Source organism: Pelophylax lessonae (assembly GCF_965119305.1).
Source record: "Pelophylax lessonae genome assembly, chromosome: 6".
NCBI lineage: Eukaryota > Metazoa > Chordata > Amphibia > Anura > Ranidae > Pelophylax > Pelophylax lessonae.
In genome coordinates this window covers 265,424,406-265,437,558 of record NC_138773.1, presented here as the reverse complement: position 1 = coordinate 265,437,558, position 13,153 = coordinate 265,424,406, and positions in this window count along the sequence as shown.

The window sequence follows — 13,153 nt, the reverse complement described above, 5'->3', positions numbered from 1 at the left end:
TATAGATTAAACGCTAATGCGCTCTAGACTCCCCCTCGCATAGGATGCCACAAGGAAAGTGTTTTATGATATTGTAAGTGGATATTAATAAAAATGAATGTGCTAACATTACTGAGACTATAATATGTGATTCCTGTACCTTAAAATTCCCATATGGCTATTTTGATTACTTTGGTTGTCAGTGCTTTTGGATAAACTTTTCTGGTATAATTAACGAAAAGAAATCCAGTACGTGTGGGACATTGAGGGTGTCCAGATTTATACATTTACATTTTACACCACTATTAAAATTCATACATTTATTTGAATTTTTTAGGGCATTAAAAATTCCATCACATTCTGGCCAAACATGGCTTATTTGTGCATCCACAATATAATCAACAATAAACCATGGTAAATAGTTACACAGCAGATTGCAGAAGTGCTTATATGTTTATCACATTCACCCAAGTGATTTCAAGGATTTTGAATGGTAAGAGCAGGGGGGATCTCAATGGTCATTCCACAATACGTTTTAAAAGGTTTCAAATATTTCACTTCTCCAGGCTCTGTGAAACTACATAAATACAATTATCATAAATTTCCATCCAATAGATTGTATAGCAGCAACGCATGTGATTTACATTATATACAATACAAATCCTATTTCCATGAATCATAGCGTCTGGAAACTGGGAGAGAAACACACCAAACCCTCATTGGGAGGGGAACCAGACAATCATAGAGAAGAACAAAAACAGAAAAAAAAACAAAAACAAATGGAAGGGGGACAACTACATTTTGGGGGACTTGGGGCATTATATATATACATATTACTTAGAAAAGCTTCAAGGAGTATCCTCTCAACATAAAAGAAAGAAATCTGTACCACTCTGTTAGATGTTCTCACTTAACCCACAATAGATAGTGCATAATCACTGGGGGGATAAAGGCTGTGTGGCTGTATATCCGACCCAGAATATTAAGGGATATTAGTTCAAATAAAAGAAATGGATAAATACTGTCCCTTCCATATTACCATTGTAACCCATATAATCATCCTCTAGAGGGCCCCCCCAAAACTCAAATAAAGGTGTAGCACACCCCATGTAGGAGCTGCAGATGTTAGGGTTTCCCCACTCCTGCGCAGCCAGGCACACCAAATCTTCACAGGCACACAGCATCAGAAAACAGTCCATAGCTTTATTTTTGTTGTTTATTAGTGGGTTAACAAGTTGGATAGGGATGGGAAGTTATGGGATGCCCACTTGACTTCAACAAACTTCAGGGACAACTTCCTATATACCGCTATATACAGTCTCATCTTCACTTTCCTCCTGTGCACTCTTGCTCAGCTTCTGGTACACTCCTGGGGGAACTTGACAGTCTCCTTGACAGTTCAGTACTGGCCCCTTACAGGCAGGAATTCACAGTCCCTTAACAGTAACACAAATGAAGGTACACAGCATGTACCTTTCCCTTCTGCTTACTTTGTGGTCACTGATCCCAGCACCACCTCCTCAGGCCCTGCCAGCCCGTCTCTTTCACACCAGTCCACCCAGTTGACTCTTCACCAGCCCACCAAGCTGATATGTCACCAGAATTGTCCTTACTTTACTTATAGATAGAAAGGAATGTAGCACTACACCCTCAGGAGCAGTTTCAGTAAAATAGGTCCCACACTCTGCCTTTCAGTCCCAAGAACAAGCTCTGCCCCACTGGCATACCTGCTAACGTTATGAGTGTATACACCTTTAAGAACACGCTGACAAAATATAAATGATATTTGCTGTTTACTTAAAGAATGAGCAGGTGTAACATTGAGATAAACAGGTACAACTCTGAGATAAACAGGTACAACTCTATCAGTAAATCGAATCCCACCAAAGTCAGTGTAATTCAGCAAGACTGATGTAGATATAGATGTAAATAGCAAATAAAGAATGTAATAACACAATATTATAGAGTTGTGAGCAATGACTGTTAACCCCTGATAGCACTATTATATCTATTGCTCAAAGAAAGAATTTGGGATTATGCTAAGGCTGAGATTATTCTGACTAATAGCTGTAAAGTAAATAAGATGTGTCCCCTTTAAGGTGTAACTGATATTAAACCCCTTCTCCTAGCAAGGCCTTGCTAAGTCTTTGCCGGCAGTTGGAGCTCTTATCACTGTCCAATGTGATATTTGTAACCTAAAGTAGTGATGTATGCAATACTGTCTACGGTCAGTGTGTTGATGGAAAAAGGATTATACTTGCGATTTGGATTTTACACAGGCACCCTTCCATTCTGTGATGTCCACATGTGATGATCCCGCAACACAGGCGATGTGCCCTCCCGCGGTCCGGTGTCTAGGAGTAAGCAATGCTCTGCTGCCACAGGCTGCTCTCTGCCTTCTCAGGATGTCTGGTCAACCTCCACCCTTAGCCTCTTCAGCTATACTGTGACAGCGTCCACAGTATAGCTAATAGCATCTGCTCCGGTGAGGCTGGGTTCCGCGGGCAGGTCAGGCCTCGTGCACTAGGCCGCAGCTACAGCCGGTCCTTCACACACAGCAGGCTGATGTGCACTCGCTGGATCCTGGAAGCAAGAGAGAGTTCAAACTGTGGAGCAGATAGGTTTATAGTCTCTCCCATGGTCCTTCACTGCCCCCATCGCTCTCTGGGAGAACAGTTCCTTCATTAATCCAGATAACAGTCTGCTCTCAATACAGAACTACATCTCCCACAATCCTGTTCTTCCACTTCCTGGGAGAGGCCGATCTCTTCTGCAAGCAGTCTTAAAGGAACACAGAGACAATCTGAAGAATCAAAAGGGTAAATCTGCAGTATCAAAGAATAGCAGTCCGCTACAATAACAAAACAGATGAAATAAAATCAAAGGAATTGTCAAAATTATCGGTAATATAACCGTTTTAACCTGATGTTCTTTCCCTTAGCACCTTAAAACCTTGAAACCATCATCATAAGTCTAATAAGGTACCAGTATGACTTTAAAATATTTATTCGGTTTACTTTAATCAAAGAAACCTAAGAACAAAACAGCTGGAATTTGATCATAAGGATTTGTGAAACATATTTATATACAGTCTATAGAAATGGAAAAGCTAGCAGGAACTCTTGAGACTTTTGCTGTTGTTTTTGCACAAGCAAAACTTGGAATCAAGTTACTATATTACTGACATCTCATTTGATACAGCAAGATATTTTTCCCTACTTTGATTTCATGTTAACTCCTTTCCGACCGCCCGCCGCAGATGTAATGTGGCAGGCAGCCGCTCCCAGGCAAATCGATGTAACTGTATGGCACTCGCTCTCTGGAGTCGAGGTGGCGAGCGGGCCCCAGCGGTGGTGCGCTCCCACCCCCGCTCATCAGCGGGGAAGCCGATCGTCGACTGACACCCGCGATTGTTCCCCGCTGAGAGAGAAAAGCGGTCAGCTGTTGTAAACACAGCCAACCGTCCTTCTCCCTCGGATTATCACAGAGCTCATGTGATCCTGCTATATAGGTTCACATGTCTCTATGGTCATCTCAGAAGCCACGCCCCCCACAGTTAGAATCACTCCCCTAGGCTCACATTTAACCCCTTGATCACCCAAAGGGTTAGCCCCTTCCCTGCCAATGGCATTATTACAGTAACAGTGCATATTTTTAGCACTGATTAATGTAGTAATGTCACTGGTACCCCCAAAAGTGTCAAAAATGTCAGTTAGGGGTCTGATCTGTCCGCCGCAATGTCGCAGTTCAGCAAAAAATCGCAGATCGCTGCCATTACTAGTAAGAGAAAAAAAAAACAATGAAAATGACATAAATCTTTCCCATAGTTAGTAGACGCGATAACTTTTGCGCAAACCAATCAAAATACGCTTATTGCGATTTTTTTTTTACCAAAAATATGTAGCAGAAAACAAATTGGCCTAAAATGTTAAAAAATTTGGATTTTTATTATTTTTTTTTTTTTTGGGAATGTCATATAGCAGAATGTGAATAATATTGTTTTTTTTTTTTTTTTTCAAAATTGTCGCTCTTTTTTTGTTTAAAGCGCAAAAAATAAAAATCGGACAGGAGATCAAATACCACCAAAAGAAAGCGCTATTTGTGGGAAAAAGGGACCTAAATTTCATTTGGATACATCATCGCACGACCGCGCAGTTGTCTGGTAAAGTGATGAATCGCAAAATAGGGCCTAGTCAGGAAGGTGGTAAAATCTTGCGGGCTGAAGTGGTTAAATAATATACAGAAGGGGCTAGGGGTGTTTACCCTGAAACCCCCACCTGGTTGTACCCCTCTTTCATGGCCCTCTGGAGGGTGTGCTGCACAGCCTACGCCTACGTTCTATGTCTGCGCATCTGTAGCACTAGCACTTTGGTGAGCATCTATGTTTTTGTCTTGTCCTTCAGGATATAATGGTCTTTTTGATATAAATGCCTGTATATGTAAAAAACTTTATGTAAAAAACTTTATGCATTTTTCAATTTAATATTGTATGTATTTCTCTTTCTTTTCCTTGTGATAGTCAACTGTGGATTGTTAAGTGGTCTTTGAGAAAGCTCAACTTAAGCGAAACGCGTCAGACCATCCTTATCGGTTGATATTACTACGAGTGCCTGTTACATATTGTGAGACAAATGATGTCAGGTTTATGGATTTGGTTCCATTTTTATGTCTTTATATATGTCTTAATAAAATGAATTTTTAATATAAACTTTTTTCTTGATCTTCTCTGAATTGTTGCTCCATGATGCTCAGACTTACTGGTTTATGATACCCTCTCCACCATCCCCTTCCTTTTTAGGTCTAGCTGGGATCCCGCCTATCAGTGGTGGGACCTCACTATCCCGGTTTTGTTTTATCTGTAATATTTGGGATTGTAGGGTTATCATACCATGTAACCATAGTCTATCCAACAACCAATCTCTCCAATATATAATTTACAGAAGTCTGTTCTATTATCAGCTAGTCATAGATCTAGTCCCATACCCCTGGTGAAGAACCCCTGCATGTTCTTCCTGTGCTTGCATGTTTTTCCTGTAGGACTCCAAAGTCATCTTGGTAAGTTCATCGGCTCCTGTCTAAGCTGGCCCTAGTAGGTGTATGAATGCCTGTCAGAGAGGAACCTTAGATATTAAGCCCTTATAGGACAGGGACTGATGTGAATTTACAATATGTATGTAAATATGTAAATAGTCAATGCTATATAAATACCTGTAGTAAATAAAAAAAAATTAAATAAAAAGTGGCTTGGGAGCTCTGAAACTGATTTTGGTTAGTGGACTGACTTTTATGTACCAATCCGTTTGATGGCAAACCCTTTCAATATGCAGACTATAGGTTTGATTTACTAAAGACAAACACCCTGTGCACTTTGCAAAGTGCAGTTGCACTCTGGAAGAGCAGTTGCTCCAGAGATCAGTAAATGAGCATAAGCTCTGCTGGCTTTCACCATCCAATCATTTGCACGCAAAACATGTTTTACAATTTTCTTTGCAAGTGATTGGGTACTCTTTGCAGTAGTGAAGCTTTACATCATTTACCAAACTCTGGAGCAACTGCACTCTATTTGCTTTTAATAAATAAACCCCTATATGCCTTCTTTTGCAGTACAAGAAAGTGGCTATGCCTTACTGCTCTTTTTAATACGTGGTGTACATACGTGTCAGTGAAATGAAAGAGGGCACTGGTGAGCAACACCAAATAGCCACATTGCCCATATGAACATTCCTGAAACAGTAGTGCAACATCAAGCAGGCTGCACAAAGATCTTGACGAAGTAGGGTTACAGGCAAGTATGCCTTTTTCCAAAAATCTAGGAAAAGGGAAGCCTGCTAAGGGTAAGTGCCCTAGAAGCACGCTTACCCTTTAATAATATCATCTTCTTTAAGTTAGTGGCAGAATTGTTATTATTTGAGGCGTTCTTTATGACCTTGTGCAAACAACATCTAAACTGTTAACACATAATTCTATCCATTGTTCCCTGTTTAGGCGCAATTATTCATTTACAGTCAGACTCTTGGGCTTCTGAGGTTGGAAAGGAACATCCGTGCCAAATATTTATGGAGTTTTATAGTGTATTTCAAGTAGCTGTGGTTTTCTGTAAACTTGATAATGGTGTTTTTGAGTTATGTCCATAAAGACTAAAGCATCATTACTGCAAATGTTTAAAATTTCAGCAGCCACATAACATGCTGCCATCCTATCAGATAACAACAACTCTTGTTACTTATATTCGGATGTAGCCTAATATCTTGCTCCACAACAGAATGGATGAAATTGATACATTTACCCTTATGCATGATTAGGTCTACTTATATCACATATTTCTCTGTAGTAAGCAATTCTTGCAGCACATCCTCTTGCACCAAGCATTTATATAAAATAGCTGTACGAATAATAGGAGAATATATATATATATATATCATACTCAAAAATCCCCTGCTATCAGGTTGCTAGCTGCATTTCTGCAATTGCCAATTCCACTTCAGCAAAATTTCTCTGAGAATCTGAACAAATCGATGAAGTTTCACCAATTTGATAAAATGCATTGCAGTCAATAAGTATGGCTAAATGATGGTGGCGTTGTTAGTGTTTAACCACTTCAATACTGGACACTTGTTCCCTTTCCCGCCCAGTCCAATTTATAGCTTTTAGCTCTGTTGCATTTTGAATGACAATTGCGCAGTTATGCAACACTGTACCTAAACCAAATTGATGTCATTTTTTTCTTACAAATAGAGCTTTCTTTTGGTGGTATTTGATCACCGCAAGGCTTTTGCTTTTTTGCTAATAAATGTTTATGTTATAAAATGTTGTAAATAGATATGTTTTTTCCTGCACTGATTAGCACTGATGGGGCCGCATTGACCGGCACTGATGAGGAGGCACTGATGGGATGGCACTGATGGGGTTGCACTAATATGCAGCACTGATAGGCGGCACTGATATGCAGCACTGATGGACACTGATATGTGGCACTGATATGTAGCACTGATATGCAGCATTGGTGGGCACTGATAGGCGGCACTGATGGGCACTGATAGGTGGCAATGATGGGCACTGATAGGTGGCACTGATTGGCACTGATTGGCAGCACTGATAGGCATCACTGGTGGGCAATAATGGGCACTGGTGGGTGGCACTGATAGATGGCAATAATGGGCACTGGTGGGCAGCACTGATTGGGAGGGCGCTGGCAGGCAGCACTGATGGGGAGGGCACTGGCGGGCTCTCTGAGCCCTGATTGCCATCCCTGGTGGCCATGGTGGGCATCCCTGGGGTCATGGGTGGGCATCCCTGGTGGCTCTACTGGTACCCCCCCAAGGGCCTGCACTGGTAATCAATGCTCTGATTACCAGTGTAAACCCCCCCTGTCAGGAAAGCCGCAGATCGGCTCTCCTCTACTCGTGCCTGTCAGGCGCGAACTGAGGAAAGCCAATCAACAGTACTTCCTATTTACTATGTGACCATCTGTGATTGAACACAGCTGATCAAATGGCAAAGAGACTATGTCAGAAGGCTCTTTACCAAGATTGGAGATGCGGTGTGTCAGAGTGACACACTGCAGCACCAATCACCTCCCCCAGAGGGCGCGCAATAAGCGCATTATCCTGCTGCCATCATATGATGGCGTGTCAGGATAATACAACCACCTTCCCGCCGTCAATTCCCTATAGGGCGCGCGGGAAGTGGTTAAAGGTGCAATGGGCTTTAAAGGGGTTAAATGGGTCCTAAAGGTTAGGGAGACTCCTTTCAACCTGTTCTTGTGCCAAAAACCGCAAACCCTAATGCAAATCCTAATGCTAGCCCTTTGTTCATAAACAAAGTGTTGTGATTATCATGTCAGCCCTTACATGGCTTTTCTTAAAAAAAAAGAGTTAAGTTGGCCATAGATGGTCCAAATCTCACCAGCCGAGATTCAAACCATGTATGGGCAGGCTGAATGTACCCAAGTTGATTGATACAACCAAGCTGGTACAACCAGCTTGTTGGATTTTACATTCGATTATTGCTATTATAGGCGCCAGCAATAATCACTGTGTTCTCCTGGCGGGGAGTGAGGGATTCTACCATCAACACTGACATCCCATGGCTGAAGGAAAGAAGGTTTAAAGTTGGCTTTGTATGTCAGTCTTGATATGACAATCATATGACTCTGTTTAAAAACATCAATATGTGATATTTTTTTCCAAGCTGATTTCAACAAAACAGTTTACATGGTGAACTTTGAGACTATTATCAATTAAATTTCACCAAATTGCAAAAATCACTGGGCATTGCTGATTTAGGAGCCTAAGGCCATCATCAAATTATTCAAAGTAAGAATCAAAGTAAGATTATCTGGTACCCCCCCCCCCCCCCACGGATTGATTGATACCTACTCCTTTAGGGTGCCATTTTTAATATGCTTTGTGTGTGTTTGTGTGTGGGAGTGTGTGTGTGTGTGGGGGGGGGGGGGGTGGAGGTAGGTTTGAGTGTCAGGGGGAACAATGGTCACCAGGACAAAAGAGAGGTTGAATCTCCTTATGTGACCTCCCTTGCATTACCTGTCTCTAAGCTGTAGGTTTTTAGCAAGGAGAACACAGGAAGCATGCATTGTAGAGACACATCTAGCACACATCTAAGACCAGAAGCCAAAGAAAAGGCAGGATCACTTGGTGAAAATGAAAATGTAAGAAAAGAAGAGACACAAATAATGCTTTAGGTATAAGGCAAAAGATCAGTCAAGCACTGTGGAAGGAGATAGGAGTCCAAGCAAGAGTTTATGTGTTGAATGTTTGGTGCTGATAAGACGTAAAAGTATGTGTGTGTGTAAATTTGTTGTTAAACCTTTCTTTTATAACCATTTATTGTATTGTACTAAGAAATTACAGGGCCGCCAATCTGATCAAAATGGGGGGGGGGGTTGGCCACATTATATGGCTCTTATGGTGGGGGAGCAAACCACTGATGAGATGAACATTATAACCTGTACATAGGTAGTCTTACCTTGTTGAATGGTTTCTAAGAGGATATACCCTTTTGGATTTTGGACATATTAATATTGAAGAAGTGCCGTTTATGAGTGTTCAAATTTAATACTGGGTAATGTCATCTATTCACGGCTGGTGCACAATGAAAAGTGGGAGTATTCCCAGTTCTCAAGTCTTTCCTTTTTGTAACTGATGCATATAAAATCCTGGATCCTGAGGAAGCCCCTGAATAGGGCAAAACGCGTTGATCCTTAGGCATATATATGCTATCTTTCGGATCTCACCATGCTATCTTTCGGATTCATTATATGTATACTGGATTAGAATATTGTTGTACTGTTCATATGAAATGTGTTTTTTAAATGCATTAATAAATTGTTGAATTTTTTATATTTGGATCTTTTATAAATTGTTGTTTACATCATCACTAGGCACCTTAAAATCCCCACTTTGTCCCTGCCGTTTTCTCCCTTTGGAGAGCGGACGGGAAATCCCATAAGCTAGACCACAGCATAGCGCAGACTAAAATATTATTACCCCAAAACACTAGATGCTAATTAGCTAAATAACTCCCTCAGTGCCGGTTCACACATATGCGATGTGAGACATTGCATGTGATTTACACCGCACCGGTATGCAAATCACATGCAATGTCTGTGCGATGCAAATACAGATTGCATGGCTGAATTCGCATCACATTCGGACCAAAGTCAGGCAGGACCCTTTTTTTGGTCCAAACCAGAATCGGATTGCATGGGTGTTTACACCTATGCGATCCGATTCCTGTCCGAACTGACTGTGTCGCACTGCGATATGTGAACTAATCTGGGATTATCGTTAACTTTGTATTGACACTCCCAGCAGTTCGCATATGGCAGTGTGCACTGCCTGTGAGTCAGGTACAATGCGGGAACCCGCAGTGGATTCGCAGGGTTCCCGCATTGCACCAATGTGAACCAGCACAAAAAGGTGATACTACAATCTGTAGATTTTAAAGAAGTACTGCCAGAGTTAATACCTTCAGTGCATTATTTATTTATGAATATTTATTTTTATGTATTTTCAAACACGAGTTTTGTTATATCAAGTTCTGTAGGTGTTTTAAATCAATTTGAAAATATGGGTATTGATTATCCATCCGGAGGGCATATGTATACACATTGATCAATTATTAACTGCACATACCTTTTATCTTTCCTAAACCATACATAAATAGTCACAAAGGGGTGAAATTTCCACTTGCTAAGCCCCAGGTGTGTTGTGTTATACAGTCTGTATGTGAACTATAGTTTCAAATATACAGTAGATGACTGTAGCTTTAAGCTGTTACTTTGTTCAAAAGCATCTATTTAATTTGGGGGGCAAACAGCTGCCCCACTGTGCTTATAAATCTCCAAAAAGTCATGGCCCCACCTAAACTCCATTCTAAAGTTAGGTAATAACAAAAATATACTGTATGTTTCAAAATAATCCTCTTCTCTGCATAGCTTGACAACACTGCAGGAGTTAGGGGTAGAGTTGAGCGGACACCTGGATGTCCATGTTCGGCGGGTTCGGCCGAACTTGAAAAAAAAGTCCGGGTCCGTGACCCGGACTTTTTCCGAACTTTACCCAGACACCGAACCCCATTGAAGTCAATGGGGACCCCGAAATTTCAGGCACTAAAATGGCTCTAAAAAACCAATGGAAAGGGCTGGAGTGCTGCAAATGGCAGCAAAATGTAGTGGCATGGCAAGTGCTCTTAAAAAAAATTCCCCTTTAAATTTGTAATTTTTAAATAGCAGATTAGAACAGAACTCTGTAGTAAAATATAGCTGAACGCTGCACACAACAGACTGATAAATATATTTTTTTCTCCCTCCTCCTCCTCCTCCTCAGTGGGCTCAAGTGAGGGCAAAAAGATCGTTCACTGCACCACTCCCCACACAGCAAAATCGATGTAGATCGCTAACGGACTATTGTTCTGTCCTGTGTCTCCTAATCTCTCCCTGCCTACTCTCTCCAGCCTCTCCAGTCTCTCAAATATCTTTCCCTGCCTACACTCCGACCTGTCCCTGCATTCTTTTCGGGCACAATGTTTTTTTTCCCTGTCTGTCCCTAATCAGCAGCAGCCAGCACCGTTGTGTGTGCTCTCTCCCTACACTAGAGCAGACTGACGCACAGCGCGCTGTGTCTCTAGCTTATGAAGACCTGGGTCACATGCTTCAGCTGGCCAATCACAGCCATGCCATTAGTAGGCATGGCTGTGATGGCTTCTATGGCACACCAGTTAAACGCTTGTTGATTGGCTGTTGAAAGCCCGCCATTAAAACCGCGCCATTACATACAGGAAATAAAATTACCGAACACGGATTTTAAACCTGAACATACAGTAAAGTTTTCGGGTCCGTGTCTGGGTAACAAAAATCCAATTATCCGGTACGGACCCGAATAATACAGTCCGTGTTCGCTCAAGCTAGTAGGGGTGTGCTTGCAGGCATGTAATTCAAACCCACTGTAAATTTCAGGCTAAAGCAACAAGGTTACATTGGGTAACTATATTGATTGTACACAAATCCCAGCTGATATTATCTTTTATCCGTACAGTCCTAGTTTTGGGGTTCGGGTAATGACAGCCTCAGCTATTTCTATGAGTGTCCACAGCCCATCATGCATCATATTGCCGCTTATAAGAACTGCAATTGCAAATGTGTGCGCATGGAGACAAAATATTTATTTCCTGCCAGTGTGTTAGTGCCTCCCTTATAGGAATCTGAAGACCTAGTCAATAAGTGGATAAGAACAAATCATTTTGCATGTGAAAATTAAGTAACTAATTCCATATAAAGCCTGATGCAGCCTCACTGATCCCAATCGGTTAGGTACAATGTCAATACCCTGAAGAATACTAGCATGATGTAGTTTCAGTACCTGGTCTACAGGAGCCTAGCCACTTGTGCTGTAACACATTTCACCTGCCAATATTCTTTTTTTTTTTTGGGAGTCTTAAAATGACCTCAATATGGAGGGATGGTGGAAAAAGAGGAAGTGGGACATGCAACCACATATTGGTATGTACAAACCTGGAATGTGTTCCACCGTTTCTACATCTGCAAAAGATACCTCACCGCCGTTACAGAACATTCAAAACCTCTTAAATATACCACATATTACATTTATAATGAAATTCATAATTAAGCTTAAAAACGGTCATGAATCATAAACCATGTATGTAAATATAAACATATCAATTAAGTTAATCCCAGACAAATGTTTTGGAAACAAAAAAAAAAAATATGCCACTGAAGTTACAGCTAAATACAAACAAAAATAATCTAAAAAATATCCTAAAAAATCTAAAACAATAATCTCTAAAAAAAATCCAGAGAGGAAGAAGTATATTCAGCAATTTGCATCATCCAAGAATGTATTAAGCAGCTAATGACTGCTTTGTTTCCTTGAGATTCATAGATTTTAGGTAGATTAATAAATCTAAATTCTCTCTGTAGGATTCCAGTCATTCTCTCTTTTACTTTTTTTTTCTATCCTATCAACACTTGACCTATCCTATCCTTAAACATCCTTTTTATTTTGCCAGTATAGAAGGAACCTCATATGCAGTTCATCATATGGATTACTCACATAACTTCACAGTTGGAAAAATGTCTTGGCCCAACATCTTTGCCGGGTAGAATTTTGAGCTCTTTCTCCTCTAAAAAAATAGCAAATACTACAAAATTGGCAATTATATGCGTCCTTATATTTACATTTTCTTTCATGTTGCTTTAAATTTAGTATGGACTAACTCATCCTTCAAATAATGTTATTCTATATAAACTATTATAGATTTAAACTGTACACGTTTAGAAAATCTCAAATCCTTTTTGCAAAGCACAATTGGAGGATCTCACGCTGAGCTGAACATCTAGTAATAAATCTTACTGATAAATACAGTACTCTTTAATTTTTCTATTTTTCTTCTTTGCACCCCCATCTCATCTATCTTCTTTCTCTGTTTGGCTTTTTTATTGGCCTTTTATAAGCCTAGTATTTTGTTTCTATAACCTCTCTTTTTCTATCTTGTTTCTAAAGAGGCTGCTTCTTTTTCAAATGATCATGATCATTCATGATCTAGAATGCTATTTTCTACAACTATATTATGTTGTAAAGTCAGAAGGTTTTTTCATCCTTATGCATTCTATGCACTAAGATAAAAAGCCTTCTGT